Genomic DNA, 22521 nt, shown 5'->3' on the forward strand with positions numbered 1-22521 from the left:
TGCAGAAGCCAGCACAGCCGTGGCCCTCCCCGCCCAGATCTACATATAAAATGTAAGTGGTGAAACAGTTTCCTACAGCTCTCTTCAGTGAATTAGTTTAGACAATTTAAGTTTGGGCAGGGCGTTCCTTTTTTCAAAATTGACCAATTGCAATTATTGGGTAAGTTTACAGATCTACACCAACCTGCTCTGCTCAGTAGTTCAAGGCACTCTATTGACTGATGAACTACCAATCAAAGCAGAGAACGTTTAGGGAATTAAAGTCTCATAAGGAATACCTCTAGATCAGTGGTCTTCAAACTTTTTTTGCCTGGGCTCCCCCCCCAAAAGTGCCAGATGGACAGTATGTAGAAATCACTATGAACTTTTGCGTGCTGTCACCGCACCCTTCTCCCAGTACAGACCCTGGGCTCTCCCCACCCTACTCCCACCACTATCCCAGTGCTGCTGCCCATCCTGCTTCCACCACAGTCCCACAACACAAGCATACACACATCAATACACATTTAAATAAAAAATTAAATTGCCATAAACGTACCTCGCGTGGTTGCTAAAATGCCCTGCACATACATACATGCAGTGCCCCAGCCAGCACTTCCAATGAGCTATGCAAGGCTGGCGAAGCAAAACACCCCCAGTGTTGCATGGCTCAGTGATCATGTGCGGCTGGGGAAATGAACTGTCAAAGGCAAACTGAGTTTCCCCTTTGACAGTTCAGCCAGCCCAGGACCACTCCCTCAGCTGGAAAAAGCAGCTGAGAGAGTGTTCAGTGTTTCACTGGGCTGGCTCTTCTGCTCCTCCATAATGGGTGAGGTGGCCAGTGGGTGAACGCCCCCTCACCCATTATGGATGAGCCGGCAGGCTTGGACTGGCCTATAGGGCAATAGGGCGATGACCGTACCAAGTAAAAATGGGCCTCTTTTTTGGCCAATGTGGGCCAGTTTGAGGAGTTACTTCACTATGCAGCTAGTAGTTTTGACCATTGTTGCTGAATAAATATTCTGTAAATATCACCATTTGTTTACATTTGAACAGAAAACAACCCCTTGGGTACTATTCAAACAGTCTGTGACTAAACACTGAATATCCATGTGCAACTGCTGGCCATTTTTTCATTTGTGCCTAAGACCGTTTTATGGCCCAGTCTGACCATGTGAGCTGCCCCGTCCCATTTTCTCCAATCTAAAAATGTTTTTTTTTACATTTCATGCTGGGCTCTGGCGCTCCCTCCTGGGATGCGGCTGCGCCCCCCTGGGGGGGGGCACGCCCCACAGTTTGAAGACCACTGCTCTAGATAAAGGCAAGCCTTATTTCAACACTAGCTGTTTTCAAATATAGAAGACAAACGCACAAGACCATGATGTTAATTACTGTTTGAGATAAAGGCCTTTAATGTACTTTACAATGGAATTGGGTTCGGCCACCAGGGGGCGCAGAGATGCAGTAGCTCTCATGCGTAGCACTTGATCTCTTCCTTCACTTCCAACTTTCAGTGTTATGCAGATGACACTCGGCTCTCCTACAAGCTACCCTCAGCTTCTTCCTCCTCGTTCATTCATGACTGTCTGTCTGCAATTCAGTCCTGGTGTACAGCTAACAACCTCTTTCTTAATGCCAGTAAGACAGATTGTCCTCATTGGGACCCCTGCTCCCGTTTTCCCAATCTCACTCTGGCCAGCCTCCCTTGGCCCAGCACTCTCACCCACTAGTGAGGCAAAACACTTGGGCGTCATCCTCATTTCCACTCTCCTCACACATCTCAGATATATCCAAAGAAATTCACTACCAGCTGCACCTCCTCCGTGGTATCCTACCTTTTCTCACTTTCCCCCAGAGACTCATTGTCTCCAGAGCTCTGGTTCTCTCTAGACGTGACGACTACTGCAACAGTCTCTCTCTCAATCTTCCCTCTTCTACACTCAGACCATACAACTCATCTAGAACAGAACCGCAAGACTTATCCTTTGCCTCAAGCCCACGGACCGCATCTCTCCAGCACTGAAATCCCTCCACTGGCTCCCCATGGCTGCAAGGATCAAGTACAAGACCCTCTGCGTAGTTCACAAGGCTTTCTGGAGCTGAGGCCCATACTACTTACAACATACTCTTTCCAAATACACTCCCTCTAGAGCACTCTGCTCATCCTTTGAACGCTTTTCCAAACAGAGACTTGGGGGTAGATCCTATCCTCTGCAGGGGCCACCCTCTGGAATAGTCCCCCTGCCTCTCTGTGTCCCGAGCCGGATCTCCTTAAATTCCGGAAACTCCTCAAGACCTTCCTCTTCTCCTCTGCCTTCTCTCTACCTCTCCCCTGCTAAACTTTGCTTTCTACCCGCTACCACCTCCTTCTGCTCAGCTTGCTGACTGGTCACACTCAGAACCTTACAGGTCCCAGGCACCCACACCAGTCCCTGCACTTGCCTCCGGGGCCCCACACTACTTGGAGCACTACGCACTTCCCTTAGAGGCAACCCTCTGTACTAACCCCGGCCCTCCTGGACCAGGCGCAATGCCTCCTATCCCAACTGCTGGTCACGCACTTGCATTATTATCAGCTTGTTATGCTTGTACCTCCCTTTCCTCCCTCCCGCCCTGGCCCCCACTCCCCAACTACCTGATAGCGCACTTGAATTAGCAGAAACGTCGTCAGGCCAAGTATGCTCATTATTATTGTATATCATTCTGAAATTTCAAAGGCCTTATGAATGATTGTATCCCATGTTGCCCTCCCATCGTGGAGGGCTTTGAAGCACTCGTTTTGTGTATAAGCACTTTATAAATACAATACAATGCCAAGTGTTTAAGGGTCTAAGCCTCCCCCAAACGGTCCAAAACCTCCTGGTCTGTGCCCACCCGGTAGCTGAGCCCCTGAGGTGACGATGGGCAATCATTGGGCGTTCTAGGCCCAGGGATGGCAGAGCTGTGTTGGTCTAGCTCCAGAGTGGAGTGAAGGTGATCGCCGACCTGCCCGGCAGCTCCACGCGGAGTTCAGGTGAACTCTGGGATCCGTTGCCTGGTGGCGTGAGAGTGGGCTCACTGGCAAGAAGCATGCCGTTAAGGTGATGTGGCAGTGGGAGGACGATCCAGATGCTCCAAATGGGAGAACAATCACTCTTGCCCGGATTGAGGCTCCTGCGGCCTGGGTCAAGGTGGTGGGGACCAGGTGGCCGCGAAGTGTGCCAACATCAGTGAGGTGTCCGCCGCACCCTCACCCCCCTGCAACCGTTTTATCTGAGGGAGTTGTAGGCTCTGGAATCATGGAGCTGGGATTGACCAGAGGCCCACTGGTGTACTCCCCAGGAGAAGACATTGGTGGGGGTCGCAGCCCTGAAGTCTGCAGCTCCAGATCCCGGGGACTCTACAAGTCAAAAGAATAGAGATATTCCAATTAAGCAACCTTGTCTTTGCCGGGTATACACTGCTTCAATGGTACTGGAGGTGCTCATTCCGCTAACGAGGCAGCTGCACTGTATCAGAACTCATCAGGTCTGCTCCACAGCACAATGACAACAGTTCTTAATTGACTGTCTTCTTTTTTACCAGCAGAGAGGTTGACAAATTTCCAGGATCGGTGATACTACTGCTATTGACCCTCTGGCTTGCAGGGACCCAATCACTGTCAGTCAAAGGAGAAAATAGCCCAGGTTCCCAGGCCACAGGTTTTCCAACATTCTGTCTGCATCTGGCCTGGCAGAGGGCCCGATAGCTGCAGGGAGGAGGATGAGGCCATGCCGCGGTGAGGAGAGCCCCTGTGGAGTTTTGAACTGGCTTGGGACGAAGGTGGGTTGCCCCCCCACATCAGAGGGTCCTTTGTGGTGGAAAAGTGACTGTCATCCCACCCGCACCTCGATGGGAGCCCTGGGTCGGAAGGGCCGGAGGCTCTTGCTGCCTGTACCACCCAGTGGACTGCATTGGCCATGCTGAGCGGATGCATATGGGGGTGATTGCAAGGGGCACTCTTGGTGGTCAAGAGCTGTGCGGAGGGTGTTCCCCCCTCCCCAAGCTCCTTACAGGAGGCAGCTTCCCATATAGGAAAGACTGGTCAGTGCGGATGATCTATTAGGCCAAGTAAGCACCGGCCTATGGGCCCCACTCCTTTTAGGGGTGCCGCGACAACGGATCAAAATAAAGTGGTACAACAAATTAAAAACGTATTAGGAGATAATTTGCGAGGGATGGCATGACATTTTGACTGCCTAGGGGCCTCCACAGTATTTAATCCGTCAAGGACTGTGGTGTCCCGTTGGCAGGTCTGCATGGCTTGATTGCAGGAGGGGGCGAGTGGCCTGACCGTCTCAAGCTTGTTGGCTCCTTGTGCCCCCACCCCTCTTCTTTCCAATGGCTGTTCTTTTACAACATGGTGTGCCTTGGCTCCAGTGAGCAGGGGGCTGTTCCGTCTGGTGCCGCAGGCGGATGAGCTGGAAACAGGCTCTTCAGTAGTTGCGATATGGAGGGCCATTAACGGAGTGCCATAGTGCAAATCCCTCAACTATTGTGGAGTCTGCCCCAGACACAATGTCTACAAAAAGGGACATTGCGGCGCTACTGGAGGAGATTTGAGGCATAAGAACAGACATCATGCACAGGCTGGACAAACTGGATCAGAGGGTGGATGGTGTCGAAGATAGATTGCAGGGTCTGGAGAGTAACCAGTCATTCATGGACATCTTAGAAGCTCAGTTCGACAAGAGGCTCTCATAGGTGAAGAGACAGGAGGAGGAGACAGCCCTCAAGTTGGATGGCATTGAAAACAGGGAGCAGAGGTACAATCAGATTCTGTGGGTTTCCCGTGAACGAGGGGGAGGCGGAGAGGGACATAGTCCGTGCTGTGCAAAATGTTTAGAGATGATGCCACTGATGAGCCTACCATTGACAGGGCCCATAGAGCCGGATGGGATAGTGAGGGGCCTCGCTATATCTTAGTTTGCTTTCACTACTATGCTGAAAAAGCAAGAATTCTGGAGAAGGCTAGGAAAGCAGACGTTATCTCATAATAGGGCCTCCATCATGATCTACCAGGACCTCTCAGCATTCACCCTTGCGAGATGCCGACTGTGTTTACCCCTGACGTGGTGGCTTAGAGAGACAGAAGTGTGATACCACTGGGGTTCCCTTTTCTCATTGGCCTTTGAACACAGTGGTCAGAGTTTTAAACTGGTGACGGAGGAGGATGTTCAGAGGGCAAAGAGGAACTATTGGCCACGAGCGGTCTGGGTCCTGACTATGACGAAAGCATGAAGGAGGAGCCGAAAAGAGCAGACTGGAAGGTCTGAAGTCGCATACTGGGCTCAAGGAAGTTTAAAAGACTCAATAAGCCTGTGGCGGGGGGAAGTGAACTGGCCCCAATGAGGGGGGCCTTTTGCTCCGGTGTGAAGCGGTCTAGATAAATTTGGTTAGGGAGGAGGGTGGTTTTTTGAGGGGGGCCGTTCAGGGTGTGGGGGCTCCTCCTCAGCATCTGTTGGGGAGACCAAGGATGGCTATGAGAAATGATGAGCTGTTGGGAGTGGTGGGGGGAGTTTTATGGATGAAGGTTTGGTATGGGGAGATGGTGAAGGGGACTCGGGAGGTGGAATACGGTGGAGGAGAGGCCTAGGCATGGCAGGTTCTACTGGTGGTTCAGTTGGGGATTGACCCTGTGAGGAGTCCCTGGCTGGACACTCGGGGAGGGGAGTTGGGTTTGTTGGGGTAAGGGCAGAGCTGGAGATGTTTGAAATGTTGGTGGTTTGTTCAGTGATGTTGTGCTATGTGCAGGTTGTCTGCATAGGTCTTCGGGGTGGCAGTTTGTGGGATGGGGCAGGTGGTGTGTGCTACCCAAGACTGATGGAGGGGCCGTGCTGTTACGCTCCAAAGGATAGTTTACTTAAGGAAGTGGTGGTAGGATTGGCCTTCCTTCTTGCTTGTATGAGGTGTGCTTGGACTGATGTCATCTGTGGAATGTATGCTGTGAGTTTCGAATGGTGTGTCTGGAATGTTTGTGGATGAGTGTGTTCCAGCCCAGGCAGTTGAGAGGTTAGCCTGTGTGGTGGGAGCCAGTGGGCTTTTGGCCCGATTCCTCTTAATCTCCTGATGATCTCGTTTACAACTGATGATCTATGTAACTGGAAAAAATCCACTGAAGACTCTAGCTATGTGACAGTGTATCCTTTTATCAACTCTATGACTGAGAGGCAGTCATAACAGTGGGCTCCTTGAACACCAAAGGTGTTAACTCTCCTACAAAGTGCTCCCTGGTTGTGCGTGAATTTAGTGAGCCCGTTTAGACATGCTTCTTCTGCAGGAAACAATGGGTGCGTGGTAAAGAACCGGGTCTTCGATCTAGGGGTTATTTGAGTGGTTTACCATGCTTCATTCACTACAAAAAAAGAGATGGGTGGCCATTGTGGTTTCAAGGGGCTTGGGCTTGGAGCTGGAAATGGTTCTCAGAGACCCGGAAGGATGATATTTGTTTGTCAAAGGGTGAATTCAGGGTAATCCGCTAACACTATGGGTGGTGTACTGTCCTTAGGATGTTCAGATCCCCTTCTGAGAGAGGCTCAAGGAGCAGCTTCAGCGGTTTGTGGTGTGTGCCCTGATAGTAGTCAGCAACTTCAATATGGTCCTGGACCCCTCTAGATACAGGAGACAGATGGGGGTGCACAAAAGGGAGGCAGCAGGATGTGGGTTGTTAATCTGGATTAGCTCCCAAAAGAAGAAAGAGCAGACGAGGGAAGAGAGGACTCTCAGGGTCAAGATTGCTGAGGTCCGTCCGGGGATGGCTGCCAGCAGCCGCATGTCTCAAGACCAGGCGAGCAAACTTAGGCTCTATGAAGCTCAGTTAAATGAGCTTAGGTTGAATGATGCAGAGAAAAAGCTGTTGTTCCTCAAACAAAAGTATTACGAAAAAGGGGACAGGGCTGGCAAGATACTGCCATGGAAACTAAGCGAGTACCAGCAGAGCCGGATGGTAAGGGCCATTTAACCTGAAGAAGGGCCAACCCATTATGAACGACACAAGGCCTAGCACGATTGTTTGTTTTGTCCCACCTTTGTCTTCCTTGACTTGTCGTGCCTAGAAACACTTGTTAACAGGCACGTTATAAATGACTCATCATATCATATAAACTCATGACCTAAGTGCAGAGTCTGCCTGCCTGCCTGCTGAGCAACAGCTTGCTCTTGGGGCTGGACCAGTGCAGGAGGATCACATGGAAGGGGGGCCCTCGAGTAGTGGAAGTAGGAAACAGAGGGTGAGACACGGTATCCCCTTCCCAATAACACCTTTTCCCCATCCTACCAAGTAGGATACCTAGGAATTCAACCCCCCCACCCTTTTCCGACACAAACTCTTTCTTACGGACAGTTCGCCGTGAGTGCCAACAGACTAACACCAGAGCTGTATACCTGACTTGTCCCAACACCATGGACAGGCAAGGTCAGGAAATTACAGATTATTATACACTCCTCACTTCCATCACACTTCCCCACACGGATAAAAGGCGGAGCACGAAAGCACATTCTGAGCAAGGCAAACCGCATGAGGAAACAGCAGTTCCAAGATGGCACTTTAATACAAGGTTAAGGACGCAGAGATCAGAGAGAGTCACAAGGAAGGAAGTACCTGTGACCTCTAAAGAATGTTACTTTCGTGAGCCTTGGAAAGTAAGAAACCGAAGACCAGGAACAAAGGCGGATCAAACTGTACAGGATGGCGGTGGTGCACAGGGTTCTCCCACATCGAGAACCAAGGCGGGGAGAAGCAATTGCACCGGCGTACTGTCCTTGGGTCCTACAACAAAAAGGCATCAGAAAAGGCAGCACAGCCGATGAGTCAAAGAGACTGATACCAAACCAGCTTGTGTTTTGAACCAAGGTTGCAAGTGGCAACATTGTACAAAGAGAACAGTGTGTGAGGCGTTTGCAAAGAGCAACATTATAATTTAACTTTGGAGACCAGGAAAAGATACCATACACAGAGTGATCTGATGCCACATGGGTGCTGAATCGAAAGTCTCCATTAGGTATCCAACTGATGCAGGGTTTGAGTAAAGGAATATTGACATCAAAGTAGTCATGCAACGGCTAAGCTAAACCCTGTGCACATTTGAAAGTCTTTAATGGTTTAAAATACATCACAATTGGTTGGAGCCCGGCTAAGGGAGACTAATCAAGTGAAAGAAAGTGATCTGAGCCCGACTGAGGGGGATCCAACGTTGAACTTTTGTTTCGGAAGGTATCTGAGCCCTGCTGAGGGGGATCCAGGGTAAAAACCCATATTGAATACTGGAAAAGGAAAAGAAAGTTTTCATTGATGTTTTTACGTACTAGATCCTTGGAGTCAAAAGACTTTCAAGTAAAGAGACTTGAACAATGAAGGTCTTGAACTGTGAAAATGGAACTGTATCCTCGGGCCACATTAGCCAGAGTGTGCTTTGCTCGAGTGAACCGCCTTGTCCCGTGCTGAAAACATGTCGAAGGGAGGCCAACGACCCAAACATCCTGATTTATCATTTTGAGAACACTCCTTTCTTTTTCAGGAACAACACCCCACATTATTTGTAACTTAGTACTAAGGATTGGCAATATTTTTTTTTAGTATATTCCCTTTTATGTTGACAAGGATGTCCTCCAAATAAGGTTGGCACACCAACAAATCCACTTTCCAGCCCTTATGACATCAAAGCAACAAAGCATGTGAAAAGGGCCTTGCTTAGGCCCGGGCTGCGGCCCAGCTTTCTTAGCTGCTGGTGAGCATCACATTTCTTCAGCACCCTTTAGTCTCTTTCAGAGGGAAGCCTGACACCACTGGGAGGAGCCGCCAATGAAAGCAGGTTGCAGACCACAATGAAGCCTTGGGAGTGAAGACAGAGCAGCAGAGGCTGTGGGGTGAAATTGGCAGAGGCTCCATCTACCTCCACAAGGAATGTTTCCTATACCTTTGCAGAGTGTCAGACAGGAGTAAGTAGTTGGAGAGAGGAGTGGGAGCTGCAAGAGATCCCTGGCGGAGTCCTTGCCCCACTAAAAAAGGTGATGTCATCTTTTCATCACAGTTGAGTAGCGATTTCACAACTAGAGCACAACAAGAAAATAACTAGCTGAAGTACCCATTCTGCAAACGGTTCTGTAGACAGACATGATAACACGGATCCTGTAGTTCGCTGTTCCAAATCGCTTATCACTTGATGTGCTTTGCACCCTGAAGTAAACTGCACTGAGAATGGGCACGGGTGGCTGGCTGACATACCCCGGAGAAGACGTTGGGAGAGGCGAGAATTGGTGTGCTGCTGCATACTGGGACCTTCTGTTTTCTCTCCACACATGTCGGCTCACCCTGGCATGGTGTAGTTCGTTGCAGTACATTGCGGTGAAAATATCTTGGAAACTGAATCCTTGGGCCTGGGCCTCGAGTTTTGTTAGTGTCGGGACCAGTCCTACGACCACATTTATGTTTTGCCGATTTCAGGCAACCGTCTAATGTGTGAAGGTGCTGAAATCCGGGGAACGGGTCGGGGTGTCCAAATGTCATGTAGCTAGTAATGTCCGCAGGGTCCTAACAGGCAACTATACAAAATCTGGGGCAGATTGGTGAAATGGTGTGGAATTGTATAAGGAACAACGCTTCTCGCCACAAATCCAAACACATATCAGGCTTCCACACATTGTAATATAATGGTAATGTTTATTTGTAAAGCGCCTATACACAAGGCAAGTGTTTCAAAGCACTCGAGGAGGGTGGGAAAATGGGGGGAAAAAAACAATTGTTTAGAGCCCTTGGAATTCTGAGCGATAATAATCTGCACAGGCCGAGTAAGTGCAAATAATACGGTTAACAGTTGAGACACAGCAAATAGGTCAGACAACGATTCTGCAGTTTTCAAGTGCAATTAGAAGTGAAGAGAGGGGGGAACAGACCGAACGATCTTAAGATTCTGATTGCGCAAGTGCACATATGGCTGCAGGGGAGAGGGCGGTGGAGTGGGGGGGGCAAGACCTGGGGTTGGGGGGGTCCAAGTGCATGAGATCATCTTTTTTGCTGAATGATTTATGCCCCATTCACTATGTTTTTAAACAGTGTAATTAGGTTTCATTACTGAGCAATTTAATTGTCCTCAATTTTTAAAGATCTATAAGGATGAAAGGCCCGTTCAGATTCAGGTCACACAGCGATCTTCGCAGCAACAGCTCATGTCACCCCGCTAATTTACTTGCGTAAATGATGAGCAACAAGTAGAACGTGTGAGGAAGATATAGAGCAATAAAGTGTGCCAGTGTTACTTAGGTGCCGGTTATGGGCACTATGAAATCAGCACTTCCTTAAAGTAAAGTTTCATATTGAGACCCTCTGACCAGAGACAATATGCCACACTTCACAAATTCCTCAATAAGGGTGTGGCATGACTTTGTGCCAAAAAGGGTGTGACATGACTATGTACCGAACCAAATTAGGTGATAAATGTCACCCAGCTTTGCTGAAGGGAAGAACAACTCACCGCCCGGGACTAATCTTCACTTGCACTTGAACCACACCCATATTGGAAGATCCCTTTAATGAGGGAACTAAGGGGGAAATCCACAGCTTTACTAAGAATTCAATTATCATATTTCTGTCTCAAGCCTGAGAAGCTCTTCCAAGAGAAATGAAAACAAATCCTTTGATGGAATGTGGCTCATGGATCCAAAAGCAACTGTCCAGCTGTACACGCAGCTGCGCGTGGTGGATGGCACGCTTCCATGATTGTCTTTTGAGTCCAAGAGAACCTGCCAATATCAATATGATTTTATACACTGCATCTCGAGTAAGGATGAATGGCATTTGGAATGTACACAGTGAAAAAGGAATGCAATGCGATAGATACATTTTAAAAGATCCTTAGTTCTCTGGCTACTCAGTCAAAACTGGCATTTCAACGCATTTGGTGAACGGATGTGCCGACGCGTTATTTGCTCCGTTTCTTTAGGGAGGGGACAGGTAAGGGAACAGTGATATTTAGGGTAGCGGGGATGGAAGAAGGGTGAGGAGCGTGGGAGGGGGGCTTATTGGGCTTGCCTCCCATTAAACAAATGCAGCCAAAAATACATTGAAACAGCCACGATGAAGCGTCCCAGATCTGTCAAAACTAGCCCATGTACTAAGTTACTGAGATGTGGAGTATATAACCCCAAGTAGTCAAAATGACCAAGAAGTATTGAAAGAGATAAGTGTTATCTCTAGAGACAATCTCAAATGGGCTTTGTAGATGGCAGATGCAGCTCTACAAGATCCAATACCGCCACATAACATCACCTAGTACTCTCAAGAGGTGACGATCATTTGCATTAAAAACAAATAAAGAAGTATGATGGGTGGCCAATTCCTTCAGGTATCAGCCTTTGCTCGGGGGTAGAGAATCATTGCACTATGGTGAACTGCTCTCAATCGATCTGCAGAGGCCCAAGTGGCGCGAGGGATAATGATCCTGCATGTTCCTTTCACTTCAGCCCCTCCATACGTTTTCTTTCCCCTTTCTTCTACATTCAACACAAAGTATTGACTTAAGGACCCGGTTTATAAAACATTAATTAGGACCACATTTTTGGCATTGCAGTATATCACTTACTCAAGAAAACAATACTATGAGAAGCCTGAAGGTGTCTCACCTGATAGTCCCCTGGGATCTGTTGTCCAGGTGGCCAGGACACGGCTATCGCTTTTTGATCCAGTACCCAGAGGTTTCTAAGCACGGACCTGGGGATCGAACCTGTGTTGCTGCATGTCGTCTTGCTTCCAAGGCGAGCACGTTGCCCCCGAGCTATCCTCCCAAGACTCCCTACTGAGCGAGAGACTCCCTAACCTAATGGGATCGCTGCTTGATATTTTTGGCAGAATCCTTAGCAGCAATCCCCCCCCCCTCTTGGCACTCATTGATTGTTGATGATACGATATGTTATTTATAACGCACTTAGTACCCAGAGGTTTCTAAGCGGACCGGGTGATCGAACCTGCATTGCTCTGTGTCGTCTTGCTTCCAAGGCGAGCATGTTGCCCCTGGGCTATCCTCCCAAGACTATGCAACGCTTGCAGGTTTGCATGTTGCTTAGGTGTGGTATTTCTATACTTACAGTTTGTGCGTTGCATGCTGATTTCTCGGGGAATAACCATCTAAACTAGAGGATTAGGTTAACCGGACCTCCTGTAATAGAAAGGTATGAAAATCATTGAGGATAAACGAGTCACCCCCAGGAATCAGAAAACTATTGTACCCCATGGAATTCCAAGATACTATTTTTAGATCTTCGCTGTGGATACTTGATTATCAGGCAACTAGGCCATTTATTTTCTTGGGTGTCTAACTGCACATGCCCGATACCTATATACATCACATTGCAGCAATTTGAAGACTTAGCATAACCCTCAATAGTTGACCAATTTGTTTGCCCCTGTGAACCTTGACCAAGCCTCAGACAGCATATGGACTGAAATATATGGTTTGTTGAACGGAAGTATATCAATAACAAACATTAGAAAGGCGTAGCTCTCGGTCATGGTTAATTATAAATAAGTTTTGAATTCAAATATACAGCCACCAAGGAAAACCAACTCTGCCTACAAATACTACATGCACTACATCATGGCAACCTAGCAATCAGAGCCGCAATCAAGGCGAAAAGCGATAGAACAGTATTCCCGGAGTCGCCGTCAATGATTTCACATGCGGTGGGGGGGGGCAATTAGAGGGACCCAGGCTACAGCAGGAATTGGCAGCGCAGTTTCAGGGGAGGGGGGAAAAGATCTCATACCTGTTCAGGGCAGATCTAGAGACCAAAGTGGTGGCAGGCCTTAATGTAACCGTGGGCCTGCCTCTTTTCACCCAACCGGAAACCAAGTGCACAACCCAATCATAAGACAGCCCAGCCCCCGTTAAATGATGGACCATCAAACCAGAACGGGTCTTAAAAGCCAACCATTCAAGTCAGAGTTATTCCGTGGGAGACCAGACAAGGAGAGCATGCCCCTACCTAGGAGAGCAGCAGACCCCGAGAGACGTCGGTTCAGGAAACCTCAAGCATGGAGAACTGGGGGGCGGACAGCTGGCACAAGCAACGGCTGGTGAGTAGTAAAGATGGCGACGCATGTGATAGAGAGAAGGTAGATAGTTTTGTGAGGTCAGAGGGAGACTCTGGGTTAGTAAAGAAGGCTAGAGTTCCTGGTAGCAATGAGCGTAGAGATATTCTTGCAGAGAGAGGGAGATCTTCAGGCAGAGAGGGAGATCTTCAGGCAGAGGGAGATCTTGAAGCAGAGGGCTAGAGACGGAGAGGCGATGAGTAGAGGGAGATACTGGGGTAGAGGTAGACATCCTGTTGTGGACATATCGAGTCAAGGTGAGCTTACACCAAAGATAGAGGGAAAGTCATTCTGCGAGAGGAAGAAGTCGAGAAGAGAGCGGGTGTGAAGAAAAAGGGGGGCAAGAAAAGTTAGTAAAGAACAATACTTCTGTATTTTTTTAAACAGTCAAAAGGGCATATGCCTAGTAAGCCCAAAGGAAGGTTCATTGAGGAGTGTAAACAAGTGAAGATGACCCTATCAGCACTGTTAAACAAATCCTTCCTCTGCAAGGTCACACAAAGGGACCTTATTGAAGCCGTACAAGGTGTTCTGTCAACTGATTAATCACGGTACTAAAAATGTGGCCAAAAACAATAATATGGCTACCTGTGTTGATGACATGGCACGCAGAAGTCCTTTATCAACGTTGTATGAGGCAACAGAGATAAATGAATCAACAACAGACATGGTGGTCGTAGAACAATCTGAATGGAGCATATTCGGTGCGGGACCAAGAAAATTAATTTAAAAACAAAAAGAAATTTCGACCTTTCTGAACTCCCCCCCCCCCCCCCTACATATTCAGTTCATGCTAAATTGAGGATCTCCGATTTGGAGGATAATCTGAACCTAGAAGCACCCTTCCTATGGCTAAGAATTTTGGATAACAACAAGGCTGCACTGACACATTTTTATTAAAACATATTCTGCCTCATCACGTGTTTGGCGGTAACCTTTAAATATGGCAGTAACGCCATTACGGCTGCATTTAAGGGTCGGCCAAATCACAGGCTTGGCAGATTTACCCCCAGCTCTGAGCTGGGGGCAAATCCGCTGATGTTCGGCGCTATTACCGCTGGCGGTAATAGCGCAAGCGGTAATAGCACCAAACATTCACCATTGGGCCCAATGGGGAATGGGAAAATCCTGAATGGGCCCAATGGGGAATGGGGACTTACCGTTCTGCCAAACCTGTGATCTGGCACTAATAGCGTCGGGGGTTTGGCGGTAGGGCTAATAGCCCCGGTGGTAATAACTCCAGACTTAGCGCCCAACTCGGGATGGAGCCCATTGTGTCTTCCTCTGTACATATAAGAATCCCATAGTTAAATTCTGTGAAAAAATCTCTAGCGACAACAAATGAAGCAAGATTATGTATAGTTTATCCAGAAATTGACTTGCAAACCTACAAACATATATAAAAAAAACTCCATTTAACTGTTGTACAGAGCACAAATATATAGAGAATTACAGAAACCGGCAAATAAGAGAACCAGGGCTATGAAAGCCGACAAATGTACGAGAGCCTGTGAGAGCTAAAGCAGGCACACGTCAGATGTAAAACAGAGTGAAAGAGACACAAACACTTTAATACCAAGACTGGGAAAGCTACCAAAGGTACAAGAGCGTGAGAAAACTGAACGTGCAAGGAACTGATAAAGTCGGACGGGCATACGTTCTATGTGAAACAGATGGAGTATGAACACTTTGCAACAAGGCTGGCAAAGCCAATTAGGTTACAGGAACCTGCAATACCCGAGCGGGCTGATGCCATAGGTCTAAGTTGATTGAGAGCCTGTAGGCCTATCGAAGAGTCACAATGCTCTGGGAAGTCCATGGGCCATGTAGGGTGGGCCTAAAAGGACTTTGTTAAAAGTGATCCTGGAGGGATTTTAAAATCTTTGGAATTTGAGAAAAGTAATCGGAGAAGAATTCTTTTTTTCCAAGGAGGAAGAGAAAACAGTGCAGAGGATATTTGTATCAACAGAGCCTACAATAGGTGTGTGAACTGTGTCATTATATTCTAAAGGATCTTTGAGACTAAAAATAAGTCATGTATGAGTAGGGCCAGGCAGAGGCTGAGACACAGGCTATTGCTCAGGCCTCATTTTCTTTTTAGTTAGATTTTCTAAAGTGGTATGGCCAGTTAGTTACCTAGGATTTGGACTGAGCACCATTTCTTTTAGACTTCGACGAATACCCTTAGAAGGTAGGGAACTTCCTTCATAGCGATAGAGACGGATGGGAATTTTTATTTCATTTGAATACACACCCTTGAATTATGACCCACAGTAATATGAGTCCTTTTGGTTTACCACAGATCTCATTCACCTTTTATTTTTTTGTCCCCTCTTTCATACCATGAGGTGAAGGATGTTTTTTACTAATATTACAGAATTTAGGTTTCAATCAATGCCGCCCTGCAATTTTTCATTTCTTGAAAGTTGAAGCACAACCAATAGGCTGGGCGCCTTCATTCCATCTTAACCTTGCACTGAAGCACAAAAGCACCGTATTATCAGCCATTTAAAAAGAATTGTGAGATGCAGTATATTTTATGACTTTCTGTAATTTTATACTGTTGTATTATGTATGTGTAACTTGTATTTCTCTTGAATGTTTTCTGAAAACTTTGCTATCCAAAATAAACGTGTTGTCTGAAAGTCAGTAACAGAGGAACTCTGTTAGTGAGGTTGGGTTAGAGGACATTGAGGGTTGGGGGAAGGTTTGGACTAATGAGGAGGAACACCATAGGAGATAGTAGAAAAGATTGATTGGCTAGACAGGGGGATGGAGATGTACCAATCTAAACAGAAGGTCAAAGGGACTATAAAGGTTTTGAAAAGCCAAGTAACTCCCAGAGAGAGTGCCGGGTAAGCTGGAGATTGAAGAGGGCAACACGATGTAGGGAGGACAGCACAACAGCATAGTGGTAGTGAGTGGTTGAACGCTTTGAAGAGAGCATCAAGCTAAAAAGCTTTGGGGATAAGAGTAGGGCCACGCTGCTTTGCCCACCCAGAGACCCTTGCAAGCAGCAAACTGGTACTCAGCCTGGCAGGGCATTCCCAACATTTCACCAGAAGGAGATATCTCTTTCCCAGAAACCCCTGAAGGGGAAAAGGCACCCACCTTGAAGAGTCAATACTTTGGTTTTGGGACAATGAAAGAGCATTGAACTGATTTGCACTAGACACCTTAATCTGGGATTTATTGAACTGTGGAAACTGGGCACCTGCTTGGTGAACCCCTTTGGGGAAAGAGAGAGTGTCCTTGTGCATTTGAACACATTTTCTAGAGCCCCACTGACTCCTTCCTGTACATTATACCCAACATGTGAAGCTACCATCCTGACAGCTGATCCCTGCGGCACTTTCCAAGCATCCTGATAGTTTACATCATTTGTTTGGTGCATTTATTCAATAAAACCTTTCAAACATCTCGTGTCTTATCTCCATCCTGGGAACACTGACAGTAAGCTTAGCACCTTGCTACTTGTGGTATCCCCAAGCAGTGAGACTTCTCACAAACACTTATGTTAAATCTTGATCAAACACATGTAGAATTGCTTGTTTCTTCACACTCTGATGCTTAAAGAAGTGTTTTATCCCCCTTACCACAAAGGTTATTTTCAATTACCACCAGTGTTTTTAGACCCTAAGCTAATAGTCTCCATGATGACAACAGTAGCCACCACCCCCTATGCCAGTTCCTTGTCTGACCTGCCTCCCACTGGAGTCAGATCTCATGCTCTAACTCGACTAGGAGGAGCTGCTGACTTTGAGGTGGCGTTGCTGCGTTTATAAAAGCACGGGATCATGCCATAGTTTGCTGGGATATTATTGTCATTCAATTTGATGAGGTCAGCTGCTCAACATGAAATAAAGAAAAGCTTTCCCTTTTGTCACAGACAATTGCTCCAACAGAACAGAAAAACATGTTCAGATTGCATACTAGCTGTGGGTCAGCTTAGGATATTGTTGGCAAAAGAGAGAAGTGCTTCTCACCACAGAGACTACAAGAAGAACCAATACTGCAAAGGGTCATCATCCCATTGACGTGTGTCACTCAGATATGTGTACACCATGTGACAAATCTGGACAATTTGTCACTTCTCCCTAGAGGGGAAGACACCTTTTTGAAGGAGGTGAGCCCACTATGCAAGACCCTCACTTGGGGTCTGCGCAAGTGGAACCTCACTGGTAGTGACTGCCCTCTTAGGGGACAAGGACTCCCATTCCAGAGCGGAAATCCCAGTCCAAACCCCCTTTTCTACCCATTATGGATGTGGAAAAGACTTTAATTTCTCTTGCAACAACTACATTTCACAAAGATCCTTTTTTTCCATGTATTAGCTACAGGCAATCCTGAATAGAGCCTGAATGCCATGGTTAGTGAGAAAGGACATCATTCCATGTATCCCTGTGATGTGTTTCCTGGACAGGCCGAGCCATGCTGGCCCGTGCAGCCAGGGGCAGTGTGGAGGGCGAGCAAGCTGCAAGCCGAACACCAGTGGGTTGGCGTTCTACCCGACCAAGGAGCTGAGGTCATAGTCCCTGCCTCATCTAGTGGCGCAAACACAAACAAGCAGTGATGGGTGATAAGGTTGGTTATGGATGCCAAGACGATAATGTTTGAGGAAGCCAGAGTACCCGAGCTACGCACATGTTGGACCATAGCTACGGAGGCAAGTAGCTATGGGGGAAAGCCGACAAGGTTACGGGAGCCTGAGAACTCGGAGTGCAGACCGTTACAAGGTACGAACATTGTGATTAACAGCTGAGAAAGGTACCAAGATTATGGGAGTCTAAGAAACCCAAATGTGCAAATACCATGTGAAAGGGGCATTGATAAGAATACAAAAATTGTGAATAACCACTGGGAAAACTAACAGTTATGGGAGCCTGACAAACCAGAGTTTCCAAATACCTGATAAAAAGTGAGATTGATAAAAATACGAACATTGTGACTAATAGCTGGGAAAGCGATCAAGGTTACATGGATCTGAGAAACCAGTGTGTGCAAATATCACATGAAACGAATGATTAAGAAAATAAGAATATTGCGAGTAACGGCTGGGAAAACGTTCACGTTACAAGAGCCAGAGAAACCAGAATGTGCAAATATCTCGGGGGGATTGAGGAAGAGATATGAACACTTGCATTAAGGCTGAGAATGCAACAGAAGGTACACACCTCTGACAGAACAGGGTGGAGAGCAACCCCATGTACCTTGGGTGAAAGCAAATAAACTATATGAGGATAATAGGACTTTGGGGGAAGCCCAGCACCTCAAGAGGAGGATGTGTTTTTTTTGTTGTTTGTGACAAGAGAGCCTGGAGGAATTGAAATATCCACAGCATTGTTAATAGGAGAAAGTGTAAACCCCCTAACTTGATACAAAGACTAGGAAGAATATCCTTTCTGAAATTAAACTTTGAAACCTAAGAACAAGCCATCTATAAAATTGGGCCAGGCAAATGCCCCGCTGAGGCTATGGTACAAAGCAGGGGTGTTGCTAGGTCTGGAAAAGACCCGGGGCTACGCTAATGTCGGAACTGTCAAGAATCGGGGCTAGCTAGACTTTTGGTTGAAGCTCCTGAGATTCTATCCGGGGCTACAACCAAAAGACCAGGGGCTATAGCCCCCTTAGCCCCCCCATAGTAACGCCTCTAGTACAAAGCCTCCCCCCCCCCCCCATTTGCCTTTTTAGTTAATGTCTTTCTATGGTTGTAGGGCCAGTTATTCTGATAGGATTCGGACCGAAGAACTTTTTTTGGACTTTAAAGCACACCCATAATTTTTGTTTTGTTAAATAGGGAACTTCCCTCATAGATAGAAGGACTAGTTAGGCATTTTTTCCTTTTATTTTTAATAAAACTACTGAAAATGGCATCCAATTGTCTGTCCTTTTTCTGGTTCACCACAACAATCTGTGCAGCAGTGTGCCGGCTACCACTAGATGTTCTACATGATGGGCGAGACGTATGGAAGACACCAGAAGTCCCATAGGGGAGGGTGCGATAGTTGAACTCCCTACATGGGATTCCTCTCTACCAGATGCCATATTTCTTCTGTCTGGCGGCTGGGGATGCTAAGATATCCCTGTTCAGGGTCGGATTGGCCCCTCATGCCTGAGGAGCGGGGGCTGGTTTCTGGACATTCAAGGGCCGGTTTGGAAGAAAAAAAAAATTTGAAAAAAAGGGTTTTTTAAAAATGTTTTTTTTTTTTTTTAAAAAAGCCTTTCATCCTTCTTAGGTCGCTAAATGAGTACCAACACAGGTTGGATGATATTGTATGCATATTTGTTCTATAAAAAAGAGCTTGAGCGTAAGTGCTTTACAGTATCATTTTCATTTGGCCACTTTGGGGTGGAGTCAAATGACATCACTTCCGACAATGTCATCAGAGGTCAAGGGTCACGAGGGTGGGCCATTCTTTTGAGGACAGGGCTGGGCCACTTATTTTTGGGTGACCGGGTCCATTTCTTGTCCCAGTCCGACCCCGTCCCTGTTCTGCAAGCATATGCTCTTGCAAACCCTCTCAAGTGCAATTTTCCATGTTTCAGATGTGTCTCGTCACTGTGTAATTCTACTCTCCACAGTCTGGAATGCAGCCATTTTCAACTTAAAGTGGGTTTGAGAAAAGATGGCAAAAGGTAACAAATGTTTTCTTTCATGCATTTAATGTGTAATCTCAAAAGATTGACAGAACTTATTTTGCCAGCCGTGCAATGTCGCACTCGCTTGTGTCATCGTTTTCCAGTACCATTTTAGAGAGGTTAATTTCCAACAAGTACATATCAGTAGAAGTCCCTCACGAAGAGAGAGAGTCTTATGGCTTACACAAAGTGAGACTTCCTGAAAGAGCTGAAACACAGAGCACAGATAGCATAGCGCACGGTGTGGACTTGACGAATGCAGCAAGGCATTGTGGACAGTTAACCGGAACCATCCAATGTCGAAACACGAGCAAGAGCAGAGAACCTCAGAGGGCCGAGGAAAGGCCACGAGGGGCAGCCACACTCCAGTCCCTGCTCAGAAAAAAGGCTATAAAGCTATAAGTGAATAGCAAAAAAGGTCCTTTTTTGGTTAATCAAGCATATTTAGAGGGGGATGGAACAAAGAAGAGCCAACTGGGTATTCCTGAAGAGTCACCAAAAAAAAAAAAAATAATAAAATTAAAAAAAATAAAAGGTGATGGCCCTAGTCCATTCCCATTTAACAGTCGGATATTAAGGGACAAGGAAGATTCAGGACCAAGTCTTTGGCAAATTTTCTTGGCCCAATGTCTACGCTGATCTAAAAGCCTATGTTGCCACATGAGCAATGTGTCAAAAGACCCCAACTATCCAAGTTCCCTGAGCCCCCTTGCAGCGTTATTGAAGACGCTTTCTCCAGAATTGCCATGGAGATTGTGGGTCTGCTTGAGCCTTCCAAATTAGGGGAAAAAATACATTCTAGTGATCCTTGATTACGCTATCCGATACCCGAAGCGTTTTCCATTAGACACAACACCACCCAGCATATTTTGAAACACTGAGTTCCCTTTCAGTCTAGGGTGGGCTATATCCAAAGGAATCTTTACAGACCGATTCCTAACTTGCATGTCCTGTCTTATGCAGGAAGTGAAGGAAATGTTCAACATCAAGACACCAAGGACCCCTGTGCATCATCCACAAATGGATGGCCTAGTGGAATGTTTTAATCATGACTTAAAACATATCCTTAAGAAACTAGTAGAGACTGATGGAAAGAACTGGGAACTAATCATACGGACACAAGCCAGTGCGCACAACCTTAAACACCTGCCAATCTACACATAAAACACACATACACACCCCAACATAACAGTCACATAGAAACATCCTAAGGCATTGAACCTTACCTGCATGGATACAACAAGCCAGTGCACGCAATCTACCATCTGCAAGCCAACGCACACAGATGCCAGTTTCTACTGCTTCTGGACCTATCCCATAATTCTTCACTCACTAACCATTCCCGTCATCTGACTTTCAGAGCCACGTGAGCGCCTGTATACTGCTGTGGGGTGGTATCGGTGCACAGTAGAAATCAACTTAACACAACATCTCCCCAAGGGGAGCCACCTTCTTTCGGACAAGGGAGGTGAGCCTGCTAGCCTCAACACCCCCTAGGAGAGAGGATAAGAGGGATCCCTCTGGAGGTGGCTGCCCACTTAGAGGATATGAACACATCAGAGAGGGGTACAAGTCACAAACCCTCCAGCCCCGACACTACCACTTTTATGGGCTATTTAGGAGCTAAAGTATATGATAACCCTATGACCCCTTTAATGGATGGCGATGCTTCAGACCCAAATCTTACTCAGTCCTCATGGGAAACAGCAGAATGGTGAAAGGAACAGCCTTCTGGATGTAGGTCATCTGAGGAACCAATCAGGAAAATGTATCGACACTGCCCGTAGAGTTAAAGTGCATCGCAACGCACACAGATTGTGTGGCCGGCAGACGAGCAAGAACATCAGACAAGGTTCCCAGCCCGTGATGTGCACTTGGGGAGCGCAGCAAAGCCTCGCAGAAGGGTAACCAGAACCGTCCAACATGAGCAAGAGCAGATAAACTCAGAGGGTGGGGGGGAAAAGGGCCTTGAGAAGAAGTTGCATGCCAGTCCCTGCTCTGAGAAGCCAAAAATAAGTAGTAGCCGCTGGCCAACACAGAGTCCAGATGACGACTCGCATAAGTGGCTCAGTGGAGAAAGGAGATCCAGACAGATTGCACAACCCTACTGAGGAGCACCACCCATATCAAGATGGTACACAGTGGCTCCAACGGAGAAGAGGGAGAGAGGGAGAGAGAGAGAGAGAGAAGCCCTTGAGTGGGGAAATACAGCTAAGCCCCAGAGAGTGGGAAAGTGAGAGACAATCCCTGGTGTGAGTAAACAACTGGGAAAAGGAACAGAGAGGAACCCCGGAGTGAGCAGAGTAAAGACAACAAATCACAGAGTAGAGTGTGAGAAAAAGTAGAGCCTATAAGTGGGGAAAGGAGGAAGAAAACCCAGGGCTGCAAGTGAGAAAGAATGGAACGCCAGTGTGGGGATGTCGAGACTGCAAGAACTGAGATTGGGGGAACAACTACAGTAAACACAGTTTGAAAGAGAAACCAAACAGTTTGAAAGAGAAACCAAGAGACCAGAGTCCTGGGATCGCACTCCAGCAGTACAGGAACTATATGCTTGGGACTGTGAACATAGACAAAGGCCTGTAATAAAGAGACCCGAATTTCAGAATCCAGCAGTTACCGACTTCATTGAGGGATGCTCCAAAACATGGTCTTCGTTGTTTTCGAGTAATAGGGAAAGAAACTAATCTAGAATAGGATTTGGACATAGAACTGTATTTATGTCTAGCCATCCTGACAATGATGAGCAGCCCTTTGACTTTTTATTGTATAGAGAAGGGCTTGGTATCACAGGTTTAGGGAAA

The 22521-nt window shown here is 47.0% G+C and overlaps 1 protein-coding gene across 2 annotated transcripts in view; it reads right to left on the reverse strand.

Moving 5' to 3' along the window:
• The window catches only part of MFGE8 (milk fat globule EGF and factor V/VIII domain containing), a 386330-nt gene that overhangs the window by 283030 nt on the left and 80779 nt on the right, over window positions 1-22521 (reverse strand). The window lies entirely within an intron of this gene.

Source organism: Ambystoma mexicanum, chromosome 11 (genome assembly GCF_040938575.1).
Source record: "Ambystoma mexicanum isolate Mex_15411 chromosome 11, UKY_AmexF1_1, whole genome shotgun sequence".
Lineage (NCBI taxonomy): Eukaryota > Metazoa > Chordata > Amphibia > Caudata > Ambystomatidae > Ambystoma > Ambystoma mexicanum.